Source organism: Mustela nigripes, chromosome 9 (genome assembly GCF_022355385.1).
Source record: "Mustela nigripes isolate SB6536 chromosome 9, MUSNIG.SB6536, whole genome shotgun sequence".
Taxonomy (NCBI): Eukaryota; Metazoa; Chordata; class Mammalia; order Carnivora; family Mustelidae; genus Mustela; species Mustela nigripes.
In genome coordinates, this window is record NC_081565.1 from 80,021,570 (window position 1) to 80,047,887 (window position 26,318).

At 48.5% G+C, this 26,318-nt stretch overlaps 1 long non-coding RNA gene across 2 annotated transcripts; it reads right to left on the reverse strand.

The window, feature by feature from the left end:
* Positions 1-6,650: 6,650 nt before the first annotated feature.
* LOC132024822 (uncharacterized) lies at positions 6,651-26,312 on the reverse strand. Of its 2 annotated transcripts, XR_009406319.1 has the most exons (5): positions 25,513-26,312; positions 25,033-25,221; positions 9,122-9,252; positions 7,235-7,542; positions 6,651-6,985 (listed from the first exon to the last, which is right to left on the reverse strand). It is a non-coding gene; the product is annotated as an uncharacterized LOC132024822 (long non-coding RNA). The 2 variants fall into 2 exon arrangements; XR_009406318.1 differs by having other exon boundaries at positions 6,651-7,542.
* Positions 26,313-26,318: the final 6 nt, after the last annotated feature.

Sequence of the window (26,318 nt, forward strand, 5' to 3'; positions counted from 1 at the left end):
GACCCTGCCCTCCTCGGCCTCCAGACCTATAAGACATAGATGTTGTTTTAAGCCTCTGAGTTTATGATGTTTTTGTTACAGCAGCCTGAACTGACTAAGACATGAGTCATAAAGACTGGGAGGGAAGATATGGCTTAAGGGTACGGGAATAATGAGCTTTCTAATACTGAATTCCAGAATAGGGCAGACCTCCCCACCCACGGATGGGCAGCACCGAATGATGTGAAGGCCCTCGACAAAGGCAAAGCCTGCCCTATAGAGAGGATGCCTTAGCAGAGGAGAATGGGGGCTGTCTGCTGGCAGGGCAGTCCCCTCTCTCTGACTCCTCATCCTCTAAGGTCACCAGTCCTCCCCGTGACGCACAGTAGGTACTCTGTAAATAATGGTCTCTTGAATGAATGAATGAATGAATGATTTGACTTTTCTTCTGAGTCAGAGTCAAAAATGGTCAAACGTGGGTTAAAATTATTAGAGAATGCTCCAAAATTCAAACTAATTAAAATATCCAGCCATAGGGAAATGTGAAGAACATCATGGCATAGCCCCTTAATCGGAAAACTATGGGGGCCCTAAAAAGCACATGAATGAAGAAATGTGTGAAAAGATGGAAAGTGTACTACAAGGTTAAACACAAAGCATCAACATATACAGAAATAAGCAAAAATCTTTAGATGTTTTTTCTGTTTCATATCACTCTTCTATAGATTCCAAATAGTCTAGAATAGAGTCTAGAATAAAGCATGATACTTCCATAGTTCAAAAGTTAACTTTTCTTTAAAAATTAGGTCACAAGGGATGCCTGGGTGGCTCAGTTGGTTAAGCAGATGTCTTTGGCTCAGGTCATGATCCCAGCGGCCTGGGATCGAGTCCCACTTCGGGCTCCTTGCTCAGCGGGGAGCCTGCTACTCCCTCTACCTCTGCCTGCCATTCTGTCTGCCTGTGCTCGCTCTCTCGCTCGCTCTCTCTCTAACAAATAAATTTTAAAAAAAATTAGGCCATAAATCTAGCCAGAAATTCTAGAAAGCAAAGCAAAAGATGGAAATGGTATATCCACTTCAATATTTGCCTTGAAATGATGACTAGATGGGGGGTGGGAAACCCTATATATATACATGTACATACATACCTGGATATAATAAATCTCATTAACCCATTCAAATGAAGTTTTGTTTCTAGAGTGGGTTTATATATTTATTCAATTCACTTTGACATGATTCATTATATCATTTACAAACTGCAACATTTATTTTATAAATCACCAGAGGCTCATGGGCTTGACTCTTCGGTAAGAAGAGAAGTAAATCTTAGAAAGGTTGCTATGGTACCCAGCCTCCAAGGTGACCCTCTGTAATCCCCACCCCTTGGTCTTCATGCCCTTATGGAAGTCCCTGCGCTTTAGTGTCGGCTGGATTCAGGGCGACAAGTCCTCCTGGTTTGCCCAGCACCAAGGGGATGCCCAAGATGTGGGTCTTTCAGTGCTAATGTAGGAAAGCTCCGGGGCAAATGAGGAGCCGGTCACTGTCACTGGGTTTAGTGACTCACTCATCAAGAACAGAATGCAGCAGAAGCAATGAGCTACCACTTCCATGATTATGTTACCAAAAGACTGTGGCTTCCATGTGAGGCTCTCTCTCCTGCTCTCATGGTTCACTTGCTCTAGGAGAAGCTGGCCACCGGGTCAGGAGGCAGCCTTGTGGAGAGACCCACAGATGTGAATTTGATAGCCGCACCCAATGCCGGCCCGCAGCCTCCAGGGAGACTGAGAGCCAGAACCACCTTCCAGAGAAACCATAAGATAATAAATGTTAGTGGTTTTCAGCCACTGAACGTAGGCGTATTTGTTACAAGGTACAGATAACAAATACAGCGGTGATAGTGCTGGAAATCCACGCTAAGGTATAAGTTATTTCTGAGTCTAGGACAGAGTTTCTTTAAAATGTGCTTTATCGAATCTTAAAAAGGGGGGGGGAGAGGGGTGGTTGTGTGTGGGTGGCTCCGTCAGTTCGGCTCGGGTCATGATCTCTGGGTTCAGGGGTCTAGCCCAGAGTGGGGCTCCAAGCTCAACAGGAGAGTCAGTTCCTCCCTCTGTCTCTGCTCCTACCCTCACTCAAGCTCTCTCTCTTTCTCTCAAAAAATAGATAAAATCTTTAAAAAAATAAAATCTAGTTTAAATTTAAATGAGCTGTATCACACAAACCATAAGTACTCTCCCCACCTGCATTTATAAGAGTGCCTGAAGCCTAGCATTGTCTTGTCCTGCATCACCCCACCCCTTATAACCAATCAGACCGGATCCCTGACTTTGTATAAGTAAAAAAAAACCAACCACTTCCCAGTGGATGGAGTCCCTTGCTTTCCTGCCTCTCCCCAAGCCAGTGTCACTTCATCACAATTTTACAGAATCGTATAATCAAAGATTCCTAAGATTAGAAAGAGCCCATTGAGATTTCTTTGATTATAAATTGAACCAGGGTAACAATTGTATGCCCCATTGGAGAGGGGATCCTTACTACCTTTTCCTTCCCCTACAAAGAAAAAACAAACAGAGACAAGAGTCAAGGAGGTCTTTCATTTGTAACTTTTCATCACAGAAATGTTCATCATGGAGAAGCAGAGACAATAATACAATAAATCAGAACTCCTGTAAGCATCTCTCATCGTCAACAGTTACCAGTTCAAGGCCAATTTTATTTCATCTCTTGCCTCCCCTCCCTTGCCACACACTTAACCCCCATCCTGACCCTTTGGGTTATTTTGAAACAAATTTCAGACATTATATCATTTCATCTTGTAAATACTTCAGTACCTATTTCTAAAATATAAGAAGAAGATGAGAACTTTTTTTTTTTTTTAAGATTTTATTTATTTTTCAGAGAGAGTGCACAAGCAGGCAGGACTTGCAGAGACCAGCAGGAAGAGGGAGAGGGAGAAACAGGCTCCCCGACTGAGCAGGGAGCCTGATGTGGGGCTTGATCCCAGGACCCCAGGATCATGACCTGAGCTGAAGGCAGCCACTTAACCGATTGAGCCACCCAGGTGTCCTGAGAACTTGAGAAAAAAAAAAAAAAAAAAAAAAAGGCATAACTGCAATGCCATTTAAGAAAAAATAATTTCTTAATGTCATCAAATATCCAGGCAGTGTCTTATTTCCCCCAATTGTCGCAGGTTCTGTTTCCCTGTTTGTTTGTTTTAGAGTCAGTGGGTTTGTCCAAGGCAGGACCCAAGCAAGGTCTTCCATTGCCTTTGGTTGATAGAACTCTTAAATCTGTTTTAATTTAGGGCCTCTCCCTCTCTCTCCCACCACACCCCATCCACCACACCCTGCACTAGTGGTACATGTGGAGACCGTCTTTCCAAGCTCTAGTAAACAGGCCACTGCTTTCTGATTCCCAGTGGTGACTCAACACTCCAGATAAACAAATGGCAGCCGAAGGGAGCCCCTCTTTGAGATATCACTTTTTGAGGTACGCTTGATCTTGGGTCCATTTTCAAGTATCAAAATTTATCAAAGAAAGACACTCTGATTACACACTATACTGGAGGAGATAGAAGTCAATTTCACACTAGAATTGATAAAAGTTTTTTTAAAAGTCTCTATTGGGGGACGGTTCATGAAAGTCAATAAATATTTTGTTCCATTGACACTGCCCTTGGTATCTCTTTTAAATAATAAATATGAAACAAGAAAGCATCTCAACAGCAGGACACATCCACTACATCATGGCGACTGGGGCCCTTCTTCCTAACCCTCCTTCAGTTTTTGTTTTTGTTTTTTTCTTATTTTCTCTCTAGGAAGTGGGATAAAACTAATAGCTTCGCAGGAAAATTCTCCCTGAGGCCTTTTCCCAAGTACTTCCCCAGCCGAGGCACATCTGGGGAGAGTCGGTGTGAAGTGAAAACACAGGCAGTCACTGATATCTGTGAATTTATTTAGGTCATCGTGATGCTATTAGCTGCGGGGTTGTGACAGGATTGCTGCGAGATCGCCCAAGGCTGGCGTCACTTAGGACCCAGGAGGAAGCACATTCTGGGGCCCTGTTTATGCCTCAGACCTGCCCCCCCTTGGACTTGCACTCCACCTTGGCACTTAACACCTGACCAGACAGAGTCCGAGTCTGGGGGCGATGTCAGCTTGGAGGTGTGAACCTCATTACTGGTTTTCCTACGGTGCCTGCCTGGGATTTTGTCCGGCATTGGAATAGGCAAGAGTTCAAAGCACATGGTACCTCTTCGCGACTTGAGTCAATTAAGCAGGGACTCCACGCCCAAGCCCAAGCCGGCCTGGAAGGCCAGGCTGCTCCAAGGGCCTTGGCACAGCAGCTGGAATAAAACTAATAAAAACAACCACGAGCGATCTGTGAAAATGTCAAGGCCAGCACAAACACGCTGACCCTCGTAAACCTTGAGGTGAACTTGGAGAGGCGGGCCCACTCGGCCTTCTGGATGACAAAGCGGGGAAGGAGGCTGAGGGCTCCTCGGCAATTGGTGGGTCTTTCCAAATGCCCCCCATGCCTGGCCCCGTTGGCCTCTTTTGAGGTGGCTCGCCCCAGGGGATCAGACATCTGGGCCATCCACCCTTTCTTCTAGGCAGACCCTCTTTCCACACACAACTCCCCGCTGTCATGAATGGACGCGTAGCTTCCAGAACGGGCGGAAGCCTGCAAGCCTAAGGGCCGGTTGAAGAAGGAGCCTCTCTAGAAAGTGCGATGGGTACGTAGCTCCTCACGCCCGTAAAGACACCGAGATCCTAAAATAAGGAAATGTGAGGAGTCCGGGCCCCACGTTCACCCTTTCTTCTCCTCGCTCTGTCCCTGTACATGGTCCGGGCTGCACTCACCGCTGTGGCCACAAGCAAATGCCGCTGGCAGGAGGCACGGCCTTTCTGTAGTCACAGCTGCAGAAGCCACAGAAAGTCACAGAGATGACGAAGGGACAGGAGGACAGCCCGGACCGCGGTTCTGTGACTACCGGAGGGACTGAACCAAATGACCATTTCAGGACACCCTCCCACCCCCACCCCCGCCAAAGTCAGTCAGACTACGATGAGGAGAAACTAAGCTGAAATGAGAAAAAGGAAAATGAGGAAGATGGACTTTTGTTACTTTTTTTTTTTTAATTGACGCAATTTCCAAATGCGCGGTGTCTTTTCAGGTTCTTTCGTGAGGATGTGGTTCTCCTGGGGGCGGGTGGGGGGGGAGTGGAGGGAAGGGGGGTCTGAACGGGAAGGGGCTTCCTTCCGGGGTGCTGGCAGCGTTGCCCACATTTCTAGCCCGGCAGGATGGTCGCAGCGAGGTGTGCTCTGGGATCTGTCGCAGAGTTTCGGCGTACATTTCAGTACGTGGGTAACGGTCCCCTTTATATATATGCACTTACTTGTTTTCCAGATGAATAGTCCTAAATAATACACAGTTCTGAAAAGAGTTTTGCCCAAGTTTATTTTTAAGTACTTTCCTCTGATGGGCGCCTCTCCGAACTCTCTGTTCCTTCAAGTGAGCCCCTCAGCCCCCTGTTTCCAAGTCATCTGGCCTGCGTGTTGGGGAAGCAGAGAGCAGGTGCCCCCGGCCCAACGGATACAGACTTAGAGGAGGGGGCGGGAGGGGGTGAAGGGTGAGGGGTCGGGGGCTGGCGGGGTTGGGGGCGGCAGCTCTGGAGTCCCTTGATCCAGCCAGAAAACCAAGAATGATTTTTCGCACCTCCCTTTCACAACTGGCCACATCCGGACACGGGTGACCTGGCCTTTCGACCACCTCCCTTCCCCCCGCTAACTTCCTAATATGATCCCAGCTCCGTTCCTGCCCTCTGCCCACTCGTCCTCTGTGTTTTCTCTAGGATGGTATTTCTCAAACACAAATGTGAGTATTTAACAAGAGACTCCATGTGCTAAAGCTCTTACACACACACACACACACATACACACCCACACACACACTCTAAGCCCAGCTCGCTCCCCAGCGAGGTCTGAAATCTGAAACTGTACCCCTCTGACCCCCTCTCCCCGCTGTGTACCTATTACCCTTCATGCCCCCAACCTCCTCTCGGTTCCCAAAGACACCACATTTCTACACACCTCCTTGTCTTTGCTAATTGTGTCTCTTCTGCTGGGAAGGCCTGTCCACTCCCTTCTTCTCCTAGCAAAGTCCTACTCACGTCACCTTCTCTACCTTCCTCTCCTGCTGCCCGAGACCCTGTAAAGCTCCCCCGGCCCCACGCTGTGCTGTCCCCGCTGGAAAGACATGGGATATGCCATCCTCCGGAGAACGTCTTTACCAGATTATGAACACCTAAAGAACGGACCGTGCCCTGTTTATCTTTGAATTCCTAAAGCTGGGCTCAGTTTCTGACTCGTAGGAGGTACTCAGTAACCATCCCTCCACTGAATTGAATTGACCCTAACAACAACAGCCCAGTAAAACCTTTTCTTGGTTCCTCAGCATTGGCTCTTTTACTGAAACTGTTTTCTTTTGGTTCCATTCCAGTCGTGGTGAACACTTGATCACTTCCAGCCCATGAGATGCTGCTGCTTCTCCTGCACCCTTGCCTTGCTGGGCCTCCTGTCCCGGGCCTGCCTGGGGCCTGAGCAGCCCACGCCGGTGCCAGCTGTGATGGCCGTTACCTGCCTCCCCTGCCAACAGCAGCCATGACCCAGGGCCAGGTGAGCACGGTCACTGGAAAACCTTCTGTCTTTGCCAGCGAAGGAGTCTTCTCTGGTCACCTTCCGCAGTAGCGGGCAGCAGGTAGAATTACCCTCATCTGGAACAGAGATGTCCCGTAGGAGACAAACCAAACCACCTCTCCTTCCGCAAGCCTCTGCCATCTAGACTTCTCTCTTCCCTAGATCTCACCTTCTTGGAAGTTGCTTTTCCAGCCCAAGAATCTTCTCGGAATGCTCTGAGTGCTGTGGGTAGTCACACAGCTTGAGGGCGGGAGGGGGAATGATGTGACTAGAACAGGTTCCATGCGACAAGCACTGGGTCTGTAAAGCATTCTATGAAAACATTAAGATAAAGGAGCACACTTAGAATTGCAGCACGTCCCCATCAAAAAGGATGGTAGGTAAGTGCCCAGGTGTCGTAGAAACACCTTAGAGATCAACCAGCCTGCACTCCCATTTTACAGATGGGAAACTGAGGCCAGGAGATGGGGCACGGCTTGCCCAAGGTCACACAGCTGACTCTGCTGAGCCTGCTCCAGTCGGGGCTTTTTCCAGCTTCCATACCTAAACTCAAGGACTTACTGGCAAAAACAGACTCCAGGCTTTCCCAGCACCTCTCCGCAGCTCAACAGCTCTGAAGGGGGGCGCTTTTCTCCTCCGTGGCCCATTTATTTACAGTGCACATCTGTCTCCTCAGCAGCTGCGGAGCGTGCCTCCTGCTCCGTGCTCTTGGAGGGGTTCCACCTAAGCCATGGTTTCTAAACCAGCACCAGGCAACCTGCGGTGATTTTGTTAAATACAGAATCCTGGTGTTTTCCATTGTTGGTATTTTCCATTTCAGGAGGCTGGGCCTCAGAAAGCTGTAGTCTTGGAGTCCTTCACGAGTTCCCCTGTAAGGCAAAATTTCAGGACCATTAAGCCAGCCGTCCTTTCTAGGTCCTTTCTAACCTGGAGATTCTGCACTTATGTATAATAAGAACTCCCTCACCTCTGATTCACTGGCAATCCATCATTCCTAATTTAAAAAATAAAAAAAATAAAAAAAATATACAATCAGATGTATGGGTGTGTTATCTAGACTTCCAGCAAGAAAACAGGCAGCCAGAGAGACTGTGAAAGTCACTCAAGGTCACCAACAGCCTGCCTCCCACCGTAGGGGAGCCCAGGGCTTTGAACTCGCTGACCACGAGGTGAGGCTGTCCTATAGAATAAGCAGCAGAAAGCAGACCTGTGTGTGACCCTGAATGACTCAGCCGTTGCCCTGCAAGGTGAAAGTCGATTCGTGCCGTGCACCCTCTTTTCACCCATGACATGAGAGCAATAATGTTTGCCTCCATTTCAGGTGACAAAGCTGCTTAGAAAGCACTGAAAGTATAAAAGTGTTAAGAGAAGCCACGTTGCCTTTTCCAAACAACTCAGACATGATATTCCCCCTGAAGTGGTTGTGCTGAGTAAAATTTCCACCGAGATCCACACGGTAATGTGAACTATGAGAGCGCTGACATCTTAAACCCCTGTTCATATAACTTGGGCTGAATGGGTGGCCTCACTCAGTGTGGCTAGTTCCATTTATAATTTATTGAAATCAGCCTAATGCCAAGATGCAACTTTCTCTGGTCGGCTGATTTCTCTTCGTCTCCAGTCAAATCTAAAACCGTGTTAACAGACCTTGCAACAGAGAAGGGGCCTCCAGGGGAGAAGCCACACACCTTTTCAACAATAAACACCAGACTCAAGAGGCTGGAAACTGAGAGCTCACTGAAGACAGTTGTTTGGGGATCCAACGGAAGGTTCCTATAATCATTGCAGAACCCTTGGGGAACACTTAGGCTCGCTTCCTATACCACCTTTGCCCCAACTCCTGCTAATCTACGAGCTGCTAGAAACATCGACTCATTCAGTAGAATGCCTTAGAACTGAGAGCTTAAGAAAGACTGGAGTAAAATTTAAAATGGTTGTATGGGATTTCAATGGCCACCATCTCCTGAGATTTAAGATCTGATAATACTGAACTTTTTTTGGTAATTTATTATGATCTGCTTCCGTGCACATAATGTTCGTGCTCAGAGCTCCTTATGGCTTTTCCATTGGTCTGTGGGACAGAAAGCTCTCACTGATCTTCACATACGTTAGTGGGAAGCCACCGAGAGAACAAGTATGCAGAAATACAGGGGAAAGAAAGAGAGATCAGAGCCAATAGAGCACTGGGACAGGCCAGAGAGAGCAAAATGGGCACACTGTGAAACCGTAAAGTCATGTATGGAAACCAGAGAAGCAAATGCAGAAACTGAGAAGGATGGAGAAGAGAGGGAGCATAAGACCCTGACATTTCAAGGAACGCATATGCCAGGTAGATGGTAAATGCAGGAAACTGTTCTCTATTCCAGATTGGTTTAAGTTGAGGCAGTAGGAGTAGAGGTGAAGGCGGATGGTTTTGTGGGGTGCAGGGTGGAGCAAAGTCATACCTACCCTATGCTAACCGTCCAACACAGCCCTAGATCAAGGAAGCTGCAGCCGTCTTGGCCCACTTGACAGACTAGAATCAACATGGCAACATGGCTGGTGTCCAAGTCCCAAGGGAGTAGAGGCCATCGTGTCACCTTGAGGAAGAAGAGAGAATTTCCAGTGGTCAACACAAATGAGGATCTTTCCTCAGAGTGGACTGGAAACTTGAAGGGATTCCACACTCAAGTTGGCCACCCAGACCAAATGAAGGCTTCTGGGCTGGCGTGCAAAGCAAGGTGTTCTTGGCAGAGCCCAAGGCTCCAGGAGAGATCTTCTGTCATTACACATAGCTAATACCAAACGCTCGCTAATGGGTAGCTAGCATTCTTCCAGAATATTGGTTTTTGCACTGGCTTCTTCTTGGGTTGCTCATCAGTTCTGCCATCACTGCGGGCTCCCCAGGGTTCTCAGACTTCTCTCAGATAACAAGGGCTCCTTCTGACCTTCCAAGAGGGCCTTACCAAGTGTCTATCCATTCATTGATCCTTCCTTCCTCTTTATTTTATGCATTAGCAGTTTTTCACTATAACACCTCTTGGAAGTCATACCACTTCTTTCTCTTATATACATATGTATAATAACTCTTTTACTCAAAAACTCACTAAACAATGAACAAGTACTATTTCTTCATCGGGGTTTCAAACAAAGACCACTCACCAATTTTCTTGACACACAGTTTATTGCTTGGAACAAATCTGAATTGCAAGTCATGTTGATATGAACCTGAAACATCTTGGTGTGTGTACACATGCCTCAGGAGAGGACTGAGGAATTGCAGCATCCATGACTCTGTGACCTTTAGTGTGCCCACACTATTTCCATGTATTTCCAAGCATGTGCTTGTTTAACTTTTATTTTAACTCTGGAAATATCTTTCTGGGCCATAGTTTTATTTTTAACCCAGTGAGAATGCAGAAGTCACCAAAAGGATAAAAAAACAAAAACAAAAAACAAAGAATAACTATAAGAAAGTTTTAATACATTACCTTTTCTGTAGAAACTGCATTGATTGAACTTTCAAATTGTGCTTATTCTTTTTTTTTTTTTTTAATTAAGTAATCTCTGCACCCAACGTAGAGCTCAAACTCAGGATCCCAATATCAAGAGTCACGTGCTCTGCCGACAGAACCAGCCAGATGCCCCAAATTGTGCTTAGTCTTTAACTTAATTTGTTGCCATTGTTCAATTGCTATATTGTTCTATCTGAAAATTGTTTGGTATCTTGAGATGGGATACAACACAGTTTTTCCCACTAAAATCAACAGAGGTTTGTTTGGGGTCCCCCCCCCCTCCATGTAACAGCTTTTCACTTAGCAGCAGAATGTTTAGCCTATTTTAAAGTCACTTAGTGGGAGATGAGTATACTGTGTTCAAGGTACCCTAGGAGATGCTAGAAAACCAAAGATGACTTGGACCCCGAGCCTGCCTCCAGCTCATAATCCAGTAAGGAACACTGATGGGTAAATGGACAACTTAGCAGTAATAGTGACAGGAATGCTCTAGAGAAAGTGCAGGGAGTTTAACGCAACCAGGAGAGGGGGATCTCTCATTGGACGTATGATTTCAAGGTGGGAGACCGTCCTTCCTCCTTGAGCAAAGCAAAGGTACTTGCATCTTCTCCCCTTCCTAATGTGCAAGTTCGGTTGTTAATCTGTAACAAAGTAATTCAAGGTGAGGAGCCCCCCCTCCGCCCCCGTCTGCTGGACAGCTCCACGGACACCTCAAACTCAACTCGCCCAAGGGCCAACTTTGTCCTAACCACAAGCTTGTGTCCCCAATTGTCCATTCCCTAGATTAAAGAGTCATGCTTGCCCTGCCTGGCCCTGCTCCACCTGATCTGATTCCCAAGCCCTGACAATGTTTCCTCCTCAGCTTCTCAGAAACTGCCAACCTCTCTCCATCCCTTTGCCCCAACCCTATTCCAAGCCACATCCTTTCTTCCCTGGGCTCGTCTCCCTTTCCTCTAAGCTTGGCTCCACTCTATTCCTTCCTCAGAACGTAGACAGAATAGCATTCCAAAAGCACAAATCTCTGTCTCCTTCCAGGCTAAAGACCTGAAGGGCTTGCCCTTGTCCTTAGGATCAAGGCCCTACGGAACTCAAAGCCCATGAAGATGTGACTTGAGCCCCCTTTCCGAGCATCAGCTCTCCCTCCTGGGGCGTCCCCACACCGAACTTCTTTCAGTTTCTCATAGAAGCTTAATTTCTCACCTCTGGACTTTGTATGTGCTCTTCCCCTTCCTACAACACCCCTCCCCCCCACTCCCCTCCTTCCTTACCTAACTGCCCCCCCTCAGCTTTGTTCTCAGTCCCTCCTTGATGCTCTGACAAGGTGGGGGGCCCCTGTTATGTTTCTTTTACGGCCTCCTTTGATTCCTCTGACCCAATGCTAATCACACTGTACTGCAACTGATTAGTTTCCTCCCCTTTTAGACCGTAGAACTGGGAAGGCAGGGGTCATGGGTGTTCTAGTCACCATTATACCCCTACTACCAAGTCCAGTGCTGGCATATTGTGGAAGCCCAATCTATTGAAGAATGAATGATTGATTGAATGAATGAATGAATGAATGAATTGCTTCCTTCATGAGTAGCTACAGAAAGTTACCTATGGGCTTTAACTCAGGAAATAGATCTTTAAGAAGGACATTTTTGACAATGGTGGTAGGCATAGGGGAGGTATATTTGAAAGTGCCTTATCCCACAGTGGGCTCGTCTTGGTCTCTAAAGGGTTGGAACCCATCTGGGTTCCCTAGGAGGTGCCTCTGCTTCCTCTCTAGGTCACCCCCCCACCCCTCCACAGTGGCAGGGCCACACTCTGACCCTTGTAACCACCCTCCCCAAATCTCCAGAACCTTCTCTGAACATCTTTCCCATTCCTTTCCTGTTGGTGGGTTCTTCAGAGCCAATGTGAGGCCTGGTGTCTGCTTCCAGAAGCAGGTCTAGAAAAGCCCAACCCCCAAGTACTGCTGAGAGACCCACTGTTTCCTCTGCACCAGTAAGTTATAGAAAGAACAGTAAAAGATAAATTTAATGGTAGACCAGATAGACCAAAAAACAAACAAACAAACAAACCATATGAATTTTGTGACAACCAGTAATACTCACCAGTCAGATCTGTTTTCTTCTTTAAGGGTGAAGGGTGGGTGACACATTGGAGCACAGGGAGGGTTTCTAGTCAGACTCCCTGAGTTGGAAGAGCAAGGAACCAATTCGTTGACTTCTCTGCTCTTGCTTTTGCTACTGCTGGAGACTGTCGAGGGGGACCCTTAAGCACTTCCCTATCAGCACCATAACGAATTTGTGGTTTCCCAGGCAACTCCCTACATTGGGAAGTAATTCAAATTGGCATAAACTTTGTGAGGAACCATTTGGTAACAGAGCAGCCCTGGCATTTTACGCTCAGCTCCGTTCTGGTCCCTCCGTGCTCGGCTCGGCAGGACCGACCACATCATCTGCAGGGCCAGAGCAATGTGAAAACGCAAGACCCCTTGCTCAGAAAGGATTATGAATTTCAAGACACTGACAGCAAAGGGCTTCTCTAAGGACAGGGCTCCTTACAGCTGTGCAGATCCAATGTCCTCGATCCCAGCCCTGCTGCTCTGTCTCAGTGGGAGCTGGATCCTGCCAAGGACTTTTCCACATTTCTTTGCCATTTTGCTTCCGCTTAGTTTCCATCAACGGGACGCATGAGTGGGATGGAAGGGGCCCCTGGAAGGCACGGAGGAAGAAAGCACTTGTACACTACTCTGCTTCCATCTCTGCATTGGCCCAGTTACTCAACTTCTAAGGATTTATACTAAGGGTATAATCAAGGAGTCGGAAAAGATCTAGCCGAAATACTGTTCATTGCAGCGTTGTCTGTAATAACAGGACACGGGAAATAACCCAATTCCTAAATACCCAACAATCCACCCGTTAACAATAGTAAGATAAGAAAGGCAATGATTCATGGAAGAGAATAGAATATAAAATCCAGAAATGGACTGAAAAATGAACAGGAATTTAAATCAATACATAGCAAGGATGCTATAAGAAAGGCAGTTATAGACCAATATCCCTCATGAACATAATATAAAATCCCATTACCGAGTATTAGCCATATATAATCAAGCAATATATAAAAGGATAAGTCATGACCAAGTGGGGTTTACTCCAGAAATGCAGGGTTTACTCCACAAATGACTTCAGGGTCAAAAATAAAGTAATATAATTCACTACATTAACAGGATAAAGGCCAGAAAAAAAAAAAAGAAAAAAAAAACCCAACAAACCAGCATATGATCATCCCCATAGATACAGAAAAAGCACTTGTCAAAATTTATGATAAAAACTCTCAGCAAACTAGGAATAGAAGGGGACTTTCTAAATGTGATAAAGGACATCGACAACCTACAGCTAACATCATACTTAATGGTTACGGTTTCCTAGGCAACTCCAAGCCAGGCAGAGCAGTTCAAATTGGCATCAACTTCGTGGAGAGTAATTCGGCAATGCAGAGTCAGCTCATCATTTACCTATTTGCTCCTGTGTAAAACCAAGATCAAGGCAAGGATGTCCACTGTCCCTACTTTCACCAACATTTTGCTAGAGGTTTTGGTAAGTACAATGAGGTAAGAAAAAAAAAAGGCATTATCAGCTCAGAAAAAATTTTTAATAGGTCAATAAGATCATGAAGGCATGAGAGGAAGCCATGAGACAGTTATTTCATAATAAGAATATGGAAGACCTTTCTGAAATAACATTTGGAAGTACAGAAAACTGAAAAATACAACAATAATAACATTAAAAACTCCCGCACAGCACAAACACAATAAGTAAAGTGAAAAAGCAAGTGACACATTGGGGAAGATATTTGTGATCCATGCAGAGAGAAGGCTGATGTCCTAATATACAAAGACCCTGTGGGAAAAAAATCTGATGGTCTGAAAGAAAAGGGGTAATAACTATGGATAATATATATATATATATAATATATAAATATATTATAATATATAATAATATATATAAGAATATATATTTATATATAAATATATATAATATATATATATAATCAAAAGCTCTCAATCATGTGAAAAGATACCCAACCTCACCTATAGTGAGAGGTGGAAAATTAAAAGCACCCTAAAATATCATTTTTATTAATCACATCAGCAAAGATCAAACTCGTTTTTAACCAACTTGTCGATGGGGATGGGAATAATACGTGCTCCTGCAGACTTAGGAGGAGGCGTCTATAAACTGGTACAAAGTCTGGAGAAAGCAGTTTGACATCTCTCAGAGTTACGAATGCAGGTATCTTTTAATCTGGCGTTTCATTTCAAGAACTTCCTCCTATGGCTCCATTGCCCCAGTGTGAACGAAGGTTATTTATGGTAATAGTTTTTGAAATTCCAAAAGATTCAAAGTAACCTAAATGCTGACTTGTTAGATAAATTAAGGTACATTTATATCAGAATTCTTTTTTTTTTTAAATTTTATTTATTTGCCAGAGAGAGCACAAGCAGGGAGAGCTGCAGGCAGAGGGAGAAGCTGCTGTCCGGCCGAGCAAGGAGTTAATTTTGGGCTCAATCCCCTGAGGTCATGATCATGACCTGAACCAAAGGCAGATGCTTAACCAACTGAGCCACCCAGGCATCCCTTATATCAGAATTACATGGAAGCTCTTAAACTTAAGGAAACTACATATATTGATCTTTAGTGATTGTCAAGATATATTATTATGTTCATAAAGTAAGGTATAGGGGTGCCTGGATGGCCCTGTCGGTTGAGCGTCAGACTCTGGGTTTCTGCTCAGGTCCTGATCTCAGGGTCATGAGAGGACACCCCACAATGGGCTCCAAGCTCAGTGCAGAGTCTGCTTGAGGTTTTTTTCTCCCTCTGTCCCTCCTGTTCGTGCTTTCTCTTTCTAAAATAAATAAATAAATCTATCTTTTTAAAAAATAAAGTAAACCACAGAGCACTGATTTGATATTAGCCATTTGTGTTCAATGTAAGCAAGATATATATATGTATTTGCTTGGATGTACATAAAATACCTGAGGAAGAACTTACCTCCTGAAAAGGGGGGGGAGGCTTGTGCCGGACAGAAATATTCCGTTGCTTCCGAAAAAGGTAACAAGAAAAGGGACAAGGTTGGGAAAGAGATTTTGCATTACATAGCCTTTTATACTTTTTTAACTAAACCGTGTGAATGTTTACTTATTCAAGAGAGAAATTATTTTTTAAAATAATAAGGTAGAAGAATGTGATGTAGGATATGGAAACCATTCACAGAAAATTGTTAGCTGAAAACGAGATTTTGAAAAGTACAGCCTGATCTCATTTTTGTTTTTCTGTAAATGTAGAGAGGCAGGGCCCCTGGGTGGCTCAGTTAAGGGTCTGACTCTTGATTTCAGCTCAGGTTGTGATCTCAGGGTCATGAGTTCGAGACCCACAGTGGCCTGTGCAGTAAGGGTGCAGTCTACTTAAGATTCTCTCCTTCTCTGCTCCTCCCCCAACACTTACGCACATGCACACACACTCTCTCTCTCTCTCATAAATAAGCAAATTGCGTAGCATGTCATAATATGCTAAGTGTCACAGGAAAAAAGAAAACTTAGGAGCGAGCAATCGCAGTTGTCTAAATGCAACGGTCAAGGTAGATCGACCACTTTTAGAGGGGGACTGGGGAGCAAAGACTTGAGGAAGGTGTGGGAGTGAGCCATGCAGAACCCTCTCTTGATTTTTACAGATTTTATTTATTCATTTGAGATAGAGAGCACCGTGCGGGGGGCGGTGCTGGGATAGAGGGAGAGGGAGAAGCAGGCTCCCCGCTGAGCAGGGAGCCCAGGTGGGGCTCAATCTCAGGACCCTGGGATCACGACCTGAGCCAAAGGCCGACACTCAACCAACTGAGCCATCCCAGCAGCCCATGCAGAACCCTCGTGGAGCGGAGTTTCCAGGTAGAAGAAAGAGCCTGGCTAAGGACTTGGACAGTTACTCAAGGAGAGATGGGGAGCACTGTGGAGATCTGAGCAGAGGAGGGACCTGACCTGATATGGGGGTCAAGGAGAGCACTGTGGCAGTTGTGTTGAGAAAAAAAGAAGCCAGGGCTCAGTGGGAGCACGGAGAGCAGCTAGAAGGCTCTTGCAGTTAGCAACCCGAGAGAGAGGAAGGTGGTCGTGAAATTGACAAGTGCAGATTCAGGATATATTTGGAAATCACAGCTGACAGGGTTCCTGAGGGCTTAGCCCAGGGGTATAGGTTAAGGAACAGAATGAAAGATAACTCCTCAGTTCCTGGCCTGAGCAACCAGAAGCACAGGGATGCCTTTTCCAAAGATGGGAGGGCCTTGTATGAAGCCATTGTAGGGAGAAATAACCAATAGTTCCATTAGAAATATGTGAAGTTTGAGATGCCTGCTAGATAATCAAGTGGAAATGATGAATGGACAGATGGACAGTCAAATGTGGAATTCAGGAGTGAGGTCTAGACTGAAGATAAAAACTTGAGAGTCAGGAGCTCCTGGGTGGCTCAGTGGGTTAAGGGTCTGCCTTCAGCTCAGGTCATGATCCCAGGGTCCTGGGGTCGGTCCCGCATCGGGCTCCCTGGTCAGCTGCGAGTTTGCTTCTCCCTCTGCCCCTTTGCCCAGCTCGTGTGCTCACTCACTCTCTCTCAAAGAAATAAAATCTTTAAAAAATATTTTTGGGAGTCACTGGCAGCTAGAAGGTAAGGATCTTATCACCGAGAGAGCGAGTGTAGGTGTAGAGAAGAGCCAAAGGACAGGGCACTGCGATGTTTAGAGTCCGAAGAAGAAATGAAACCAGCAAAGGAGATGAAGAATTAAACTCTTTTCCCTGAAACACTGTCTCCCCTTTGCTTCTAAGACGGCGTATTTTTCCCGTTTTCCTCCTCCTTCATTGTCCTCCTCAGTCTTCTTTGCTCTAAGCTGCATGAAGGGAAATGCCTGGCCAGGGGATCCGGTAGGATGGCGCTCCTTCGTGACCTTGACAACAGCGGTTTTGGCGGTGCAAGGACAGTGAAAGTCAGATGGGCCTGAGATCAAGAGGGAATGGGAGATGCAGGCACACAGGCAACTTTGAGATGTCTGCAGCCAAGAAAAAAGTGGCAAAAAAGAGTAATAATGGAGGGGAATTGGGGGCTAAGGAGATACGTACAAACACATATAAAGAAAGGAAGGGAAGGGGTGCCTGGGGGGCTCAGTCCGTTAAACATTGGACTCTCCATGTCGGCCCAGGGCACCATCTCAGGGTCATGAGACTGAGCCCCACATTGGTCTCTGTGCTGAGCGTGGAGACTGCTTAAGATTCATTCATTCATTCTTTCTCTCTGCCCCACCCCTGCTGCTTACACACACATTTTCACTCTTTCTCAGTCTCCCTCTCTCTCTCTCTCAAAAATAGAAAGGAAGAACTACACCATGTTTTTGTGTCCCCAAGAATTACTTAAGAGAAGGGGACAGCTGAGGAGCAGGAGATAGGGGATAATCCCAGGAGTGGTTGAGAGAGGGACGGACCATGGTGCCAAGTGGAAAGATCTGGTTTACCTAAGGGCCCGGATGCTACTACCTCCCTGTGGCAGGAGGGAAGGCCACGCCAGGGCAGAGAGGCAGGTGAGATGGAAGCTATGGTGCTGGCAAGATAGGGCGGTTCTTGTGAAACTGCGTTTCTCCACTACCCAAGGTTTTCAGCTCAGAGTGAGGAAGGGGAGAGGGGTGCAGGGTCATTTCAGAGTGTGAGAGAGCCAACAGAGTAGGGAAAAGCAGAAGGGCGGTGTTGATCATGAACTCGAGATTCATGATCCTAGAATTAGTGAGGACGGCACTGTTGGATTTGTGCTGTGGGTTAAGCTGGACAGAATCAGGGTCTTGCCGGGTGGGTGGTCCCAGGAAGAAGGCAGAGAGAGGTGCATGGATGGTAGAATGATGGACAGAGACCATGAACTCGAAGCTGGATAGGAGGGTTGTGAGACTGTAAGGGCCATAAGGAACAGTGAAAGAGTAGGCTGAAGGTCAAAGTAAGGTCAAAGAACCATTCAAGTGGGTTATTAGAGTAAAAATAAGGTGGAGGGGTTAGAGATGTTGGTCAGGCACCGGTTGGCTTGAGATGAAGACAGCAGAGGTGGTGCTGTTCTTTAGAAGTAAAAAAGGTCCAGGGTATCCACATGACAAAGGTCCAAGGTGGAGGGCAAAAGGGTTGCCGTGGGGCGACTGGGGTTCCTGACAGATCATTATTCCACAAGGCGGCTAGATTCCCCTGAAACATTAGCAGGGGTGGCGCAAAGGGAGAGGACTGTGGGTCAGGTGCTGGAATCTCCGGGAAGGAGAGGGTATCCATAGGAGACGGCAGAAGGGGGCGGTGTAGTGTGCTGGGGGTTCAGCAGCTGGGGGGTCCGGCTGGGTGGAAAGGGCAGAAGACTGACTTGAGATTCCCCAGCGCAGGTGGACCTCCTCTGTTCCGAACTGCACTCCGTAGTATCTCGACCGGCTCCTTTCCCTCCTCGGGCACCTGAGGGGCCAATTAAGGTGACGGATTCATTCAAGGTCATGGGGTCCGAAGGCAACCACTGAACCACAGGGGGGGACTTGCATTCCCTCTTCTCCACTACCCAAATTCCAAGGCTGCGTTTGGAATATTCAAAAGGACATTTTCAATGCCCCTGTTTGTTTCCACCTCTGTGCAATGTTCGAGCTGCTGCGGAAGGACAGGGAGCTGGTAACCATGACAGTGGAGCCCAGAGCTGTGGTGAAGAGGTGGTTTATAAATGGGGGTGAGCTTCAGGTGGGCGGCCCCCAGAGCGCACCCTCATGGCCTCCGGGGAGCTCTTTGTTCACTCAGCTTACTTAGGAAGAGAAACCGAATTCTTCCCTGCTGGGAAGCAAGCTTTGCAAGGGAAGGTTTTGCCAGACTCCATAAGGAGAGGGTGTGTCCCTGGGAGCAGGTTTTGGGGGGGCTCTGCCGGAAAACCTCAGTCAGCAGGGAACTTCCGGCACCCTGGCCCGACCAGGACAGCCTGTGATGGCCAATTAGCCAGCCCCGCAGCATCCTGGATTCGGAGTCCTTGCACACTGTCGTTTCTCTCACTACCCCTCCCGGGACAGGTGGCCACTCCTAGGGGTGGCCCAGGGCCCTGGCCAAAAAGGCAGCCAGGCAGGGCCCCCACAGGATGGTATCTGGTGCCAAGGGAGGGAGGGAGGGCAAAGGAGCGAGGGGGGAGGCTGTCCCCTCTTCCCGTTCCTGGATGGGGGGCCCGAAGAGCCTCTCCTTCCAGGACCAAGAGCCCCAAGTGGACCCAGGGCAAGGCAGGGCAAGGCAGGGCAAGGCAGGGCAAGGCAGGGCAAACCCAGGCCACAGCTCGGGTCCAGGGAAATCTCATGACTGCAGTGTTTTGCAGCAGGTTTCCCAGCTGCTCCGGGGCGGGAGGCAGCGTGGGGTGGTGGGGGCGCGGCGGCGGGAGGGGGAAGGCGAGGAGGGAAGTAAACAGGAGACCACAGAGAGAGCCAGTTCCCGGCGTTCAGAGAACACCAGCCGCCTCCGGTCCCCGGTGGGTGGCTGTACGTGTGCAAATGAAAGCGGGAGGGGGAGGGGGAGAGGGACGGGGAAGCACGCACTTCTCGGCTGTTACCCACCCACCCCGCTTTTCCCGCCCCTCCAGCCCACTCCCCTCTGCGGTGCGGGGGGTGGGAAGGAGACGTTCCCGAAGTGCCCACCCGCAAGTGAGCGTCGCGGGCTTAGCGGTCTGTGAATCAGACACGGTCTCAGCAGCTCGTCACCTGCGCTCAGTAGGGGGACAGGGGGCGGCCCTGGGACTTGGGAGAGGGGAGGTTGGGTAAGTGGAGGACGACCCAGGACCGGCCGGAGCGCGGGGGGACGCCTGCGGCTGGGAAGAACGGGAGTAAACCTCCCAACACCTACACGAATCCCGGCCCGGTCCCCGGGACAGCGGGCCAGAGGGCTGGAACGGAGGCTTGGGGACACAACTCGCGGGGGCATTGGCAGCAGGGGTGGGAACAGGAGGTGGGGGTGGGAGTGTACCGCCCGGGAAGCGGTGGGGTGCAGGGCTGGCGGGGGCCGTGGGGCAAGCTGCTGCCCGCCGCCTGCCCGCGCGGGGTTATGCGAGGTAACCGCGAGCCGGGAGGAGGAGGGAGGCGGCGGGGGCCGCGGGCCGGGGTGTCTGGCGCTCGTTGGACAAAGAGATGATGAAACGTGAGCGCTATATTTACCAAGGGGGTGGAGATCGGGCGGGGGGGGGGGTTGGTAAAAAGGACAAACTGTTCCACAACAACCACAGGAAACACAGCCCATCTGACTCACCGGGAGGGCTGCGCCGACCCCCTCGCGGGCTTAGCCCCCAGGCAGGCGCGAGGCTGGAGGGCATGGATGCCCCCGGGCGGACCCAAGCTGGGAGCTACGGCCGGGGGTTGGGTTGATTTATATAAATAAAGACACCTTAGATCCCGGGACTGCGTGCGTGCGCACGTGTGTCCGTGGCTTTTGTGGGGCAAGGGAGCGCGCGGAATGGAAAGAATGTTTCCTAACCCCGTGGCCCGACCATCGCGGGAGAGATCGCCTGCAAACTCTTGCGAGGAGGATTCCTGCAAAGTCATGTCCTCCCGCACAGCCCGGCCGGCCGGCGCGCCCCGCCCGCGGACAGCAGCACCCGCCTCCCTGCGTTCCCCTCGCTCCCGCCCCAGCTCTGCTCGCTGCGCTCAGAGTTGGGGTGCGGTGCGGGCTATGTTTAGAAGCTGATGTCATCCCGACACCCTACTCCGCAGTGTTCTCAGGGGAGACCGCAAGGCAGGTTTTCCTCTTCGCGGCTGTGGGGGATGGGGAAGGTGCCTCTACCCGCCCCCTCCAACCTCCTTCAACACACACACAAGTACACGCGCGCGCGCGCACCTGTGCTCCCCCAAAGAGTTAAAAAAGAAAAATATTCAACCCGACAGTTATGAAACAGGGTGGTGGGCGCGGTACGCGCCAGCGGAGGGCCCAAACCCAAGGGCTTGGGCCTAGAAGAGCCAGCAGCCGGCCCCCGCCCACTCTCACCCCCGCCAGCCTGCCCCACCTCCCGCCGGGGTTGCGGGGACTAATATCAAGGTTAGCTCACGTGGGCGCGGGCGCCCGGAGCTCCTTGCACGAGTTTGGGGCGGGTTCCTCATCCCCCAATCTAGGGCAGTTTGTTCAACTGCAGTAAAGGGAGCTTGATGTTCCAGCAGGGAAGGGATTTCTGAGAACTGGGGCTGTCCTCAGATGAACTCGGCTCCTCCGGCTGCTGCTGCTGCGGCGGCCGCCTGCGGAAGACTTTTTAAAAGGGCGATGCCAGGCCGGGGCGCGCAGCCCGCAAGTGGCCGCGCCGCCCGCCAGTCTGCTGCCGGAGCCGAGCGCCCGCCCCCGAGCGCGGGTGATGCACGGTGCGCCGCGCAGGGCCTCTCCGCGCGCGGGGGGCTGCTAGCTAAACTTATCCTCCTGCATATGCATGAACGTGTGGCCTTTCTGCTCGGCAAAGGAAAGGCCTGGAGTTTGCGGAAGGCTGCTAAGTGGAGCGAGAGCAAAGTAGGGCGTTGTGCAAGTTTGCGAGCGGGCCGGAGCCCCCCTCCCTCTCCAGACCCTGCGTGTTAACTGATGTTACGGTCGCGGGCGTTTTGGCAGATAGGTCTTTACCTGATTGTATTTCAAATCCAGCACTGCTGCCTTTGCTGGGAGCCCGGATCCCTTCGGTCCGCCTTCCCCTCCCCCAACTCACCACCACCTCCTAATTCCCAGCTTTCCCTAAAATGAATGCTGGTTTGCCCCAGGTAGATAGATGCTGTGTGCCTAGGTGGAACCGCTGAAGCCGAAGGGCCTGGGTCCTGAAAGAAGTCTGGATCTAGCCCAGAGTGAGGTCCGACACGTGATCCCCTACCCCCAGCGGGCCATCTGTTCTCCTTCCTTCCCGCCGGGAGGCTGGCAGCTCTGCCCAGCACCGTCCACGCCTCCCAGCAGGAAAGAGTGAGAAAAGCCAGAGTTGGCAGAACCCACTATGTACATAGTCCTGGCTCTTCTAGTCCTAAACCTCCCTGGGTCTTGGGCAAAGATGAGACTGGGCAATATGTATTTTAGATTAAGCCCCAGGTGATAAGCTCCACCAGAGAGTTGGGGAAACTCTGCCCAGGGCTCAATTAGGATTAAAATCTCAGGGAAGAGGACTGGGAATGGGCTGCATTCGTCCTGGAAATACCTCCGCTTGGGCTAGGCTAGGGTGGAAAATTTGCACAAGCTAGCTTGAAGAGAGAAAAAAGCAAGACCATGAAATTAAGGAAGAAAAGATTGAAGGGATTCAGGACAAGTTTGTATTGTGCCCGCTATCCCATTAAATACTGATTTAAGACATTCTGACCTTCATTGCCATAAAGACCTGTATGTACATGCATAACACATGAGATGGTGTTTAAAGAACCCAAGTTTTGCTCAGTACTTTTCCCTATGATTTTTTTTTTTTTTTTTTTTTTTTTGGTGGGGGGGATCCGTAGAATATTTGGAATATGTAAGAGACTGTGGAGATGTATTCATCTAATGCCCTTAATTCACAGATAAGGAAATAATTCTAAGAGGTTGCCTAGGGTCGTGCTGCTCATCTCGGGCCCAGGAGGCCCCTTCTCTACCCTAAGCTGGCCCAAATACCTGCTCAAAGAATCAGCTCAAGCTAGGCACTACCTCTTCTAGAGGTGATACTGATAATTATCTTAGGATGCACAGAAAATAAGACTTTAGCTACAGGCCCATAAACGCTTGTTCTTGAGAACTGGGATAATAAAACCAAGCCTTAGACAGAATTTAGAAAGGAAAACACATACTTATAAACGAGGAGCACAGTTAGAGTCTTTGAAGTCCCATGCTCCTCCCAGTTGGTCTGTGTGGATTTGAAATGTGTATTTACAAAGACTAAATTGGGGGAAACCAGACCTCTCATATTTATGTGGCATAATATATACTTTACTGGTAAATTATTCATTGTAATTAGGAATGATTCATATTAATTTGGGATAATTTACTTTGCCAGAATTTAATTGGGACAACTACATGCTGGCAAAACAGTGTAAGCTGAGTTTAATCATAAAACTATTATAACACACATCCTAACAGAGCAAGGGAAGCTTGTTAAATTACACACACACACACACACACACACACATTCCTGATGTAGGAATTATTACTTGTGATATATGTTAGTTTATGGTATATATAATTTATTTTTAACATATCAGTCTCATCGAGGATAGACTGTCTTTTCATTTCTGTACTCGCCCATACCTAGCTCCGTGACTGAAACTTAAGTATCTGGAGAAGGAATGAGTGGAAAAAGAGATAAAGGGGAAAGCATTCTATAATTCTAGAATTTCTAGGTTTAAAAAGCTATTCTAAACCAAGTCGAGCAGCAGATACATTTATAAATATGTGAGAGAAACTCGTGTGCATGAAATCTTGGTTTTCTTTTATTACTTTTCTTCTATAACTGTGAAATGAATGAGTTGGAAGAATTTAGGGTTTATGTCCAGTCCAAGCAAAATTAAATTAAAGGTAATTAATAAAAGAAAAGAGGGCAAGAAGTAAGGGGGGAGTTATATTTTGCAAAAAAAAAGATGATGATGGATTCATTCAAGTTCCTGGATTATAATGTCCAAGGAAAGATACAGACTTTCCTTCTTTTCTGGAATAACCCCAATGTTAATGAACTCTAGGGCAATCCGGGGGTGCTCAGTGCAATGCCTGTTGCAATGCAAGTTCAAGAGACTGTGCAGGCAGTGATCATAGAGACCCCTGGAGCCATCCCATTGGTATTTGTGCTGGACTTTAAAGACGCAAGCCAAGGTGTGACTTCTAGATGATCATGTATCCTTGGGGACAGAGTTTGTCCCAGAAAAATTATGAAGTAGGCAAACTCCCCTGGGCTTCAGTGAATTCTTTTCTAAAATTAAGGGGATTGGAATATAAGAACTCTAAGATGGCTTCACTTCTACCATTTTTTTTTTTTTTTTGCCACTTTTACCATTACATTCCATGATGTACCTACTTTACCATGATACTGATGGCGATGGTAACACTCACGGCTGACCGCCACTTCCTTTTCACACTTCACTTTTCCATATAATCAACCTACTGCTATATCTTCCTGGACCATGGCAAAAGCAAAGTTAAAAACAAAAAACTATACTGACCTTCAAACTGGGAGGGTTCATTTGGAACTCTTCCTTTAGAGACCAGGAAAATAGTATAACTTTCCCAAACCTTAACCTAAGGCTAACAGCCAGTAGAGCCCATGGTTGAACCTCAGTGGATCTGTATCAGTGAGAGGCAGGTACCTCTCACACCCAATTAGGAAAATCAACGTATTTTTAAGCAATCGTGCTAACAGTTTGCCTCCTGCATTAGGCATTAACCCTAGATTCTTTTCTCAGCTATCATGATGGAAAACAACTCATCGTTCATTCAGAGGGAGAGGCAAACTGAGTTCATCAGACTCCAAGACCCATGCTAATCATTGATCAAGTAATGCCAAAATATTCAATAGCTAAGGATCTCTGGCTTGTTCCCGTTCTTAAGAATCTGTTTAGCACAGTTAATACTTCACAAAATCGAAGAGCTTGGTTGTTGTAAAGCCCAAAGGGCTTGGAATCATTAGATTTATGATTTCAGTTGAGCTCTGTCACTATCTACCTGATAAGATAGACAAGTCATGTCCCTGCATATCACTGCTTCTAAGGGTAAGAGAACCCCTGAAATTCATCCAGGGATCGACAGAAGGAGAATGGTGTCTTTGATAAAGTCATAGAAATTTTTGCGTCCATTTAATTGAAGATGGGTTCCAGGAGCTTCAAAACAAAACTGAAATAACTTACCTAGAGTAGATTGCATTGGGAAGGAGAGGAATGAAAAGGCATCACAGAAGCAAAGATGGGGTGTTCCAGGTAGGAACAGTGAGCCAGTAAAAAAGACTTTGGTTTTAAGATGAATTACTCATAGTCAATTTGTGCACTAGATCGAATGATTATTAAAAATCTGCCTCCAAGTATGCTGCATCCCCGAATCTGAAAAAAAAAAAAAAATGAAATGATGCTTTCTCATTTGTATTTATTCTTGGGCAACTCGGCCTGACATATTTCGTTGTTTGTTGTTGTTGTTTTAAGTTTTGACTCGGCGTTGCATTTGCTCATCACCCCTGCCCTCGCATACATATCTCACTTTTACTACCGGCCACCCCAAACACGGGGATGTGTCCAGTTTCACTACAGCTCTCGGCGTTTACAAGTGCGGAGCGCTTGCTTTCGGAGCGCCCTCCTGATTGGCTGGGCCCATGTCAGTGACGTCAACCAACTTACTTTTGATTGGAAGGCCGGTTGCTGGGACTCTAGCGTTTGCAGGAAGTCACTTAACTGTTTGCAAGCTGGAGAACCGCACCTGAAGTTTTCTTTTGTCACGAGCGCGCGCGCCAGTGCCCGGGGAAGGCGTGTCCCCCGGCTCCGCGGGCGGGACCGCGGGCGCGGAGGCCCCGGCGCGGCTCCCGGACCGAGAGGCGCTCCCGAGGCTGGGCAGCGGCCCCCTTTCTAGCCTCCCGGCGGTTACCCTTTTAAATGTCAGCGTTCGAGGCGGCCGGGGTAGCACGAGGCGGCGAAACGGAACAGTCGGATTGGCCGCACGCCTCGGTTCCAGACGCACCTCTCCACCGAAGGGCCGTTCTGACTGGCAGGGGGAGAAAGTAAACAGAGTTGAATCACCCTCCCCGCTGGCCAATTGGAGGGGGTTTGGATTGTGACGTGATGGGATTCTGCGAAACTGTTACTGAGCGAGAGAATGCCGGAACGGTGCGGTCCGGCCGGAGCAGGGGCTCAGACGGCGTCCGCCGACGGGGGGAAAAGTGTCTCTTAGACGCGGCGCTCGGTCCGGCCCTCGCCACCCGCGCCGGGGTGGTCGGGTGAATGTCCTGGGGCTTTGGCTGGACGGAGAGGCGGCGGAGGGCGTGGACCGCGCTTGCAGTTTCCTCTCCCAGCGCCTCGGGGGCGTCTTCCAGCGAATAAACTTGCGGCCGCCACGTGTGGCATCTTTCCAAGGGAGCCGGCTCGGAGCGGCCGGCGCGCCCGTCGGGGGGATCACGCCGGGCGCGGGGCGCGGGCGGCGGCGAGCGGCG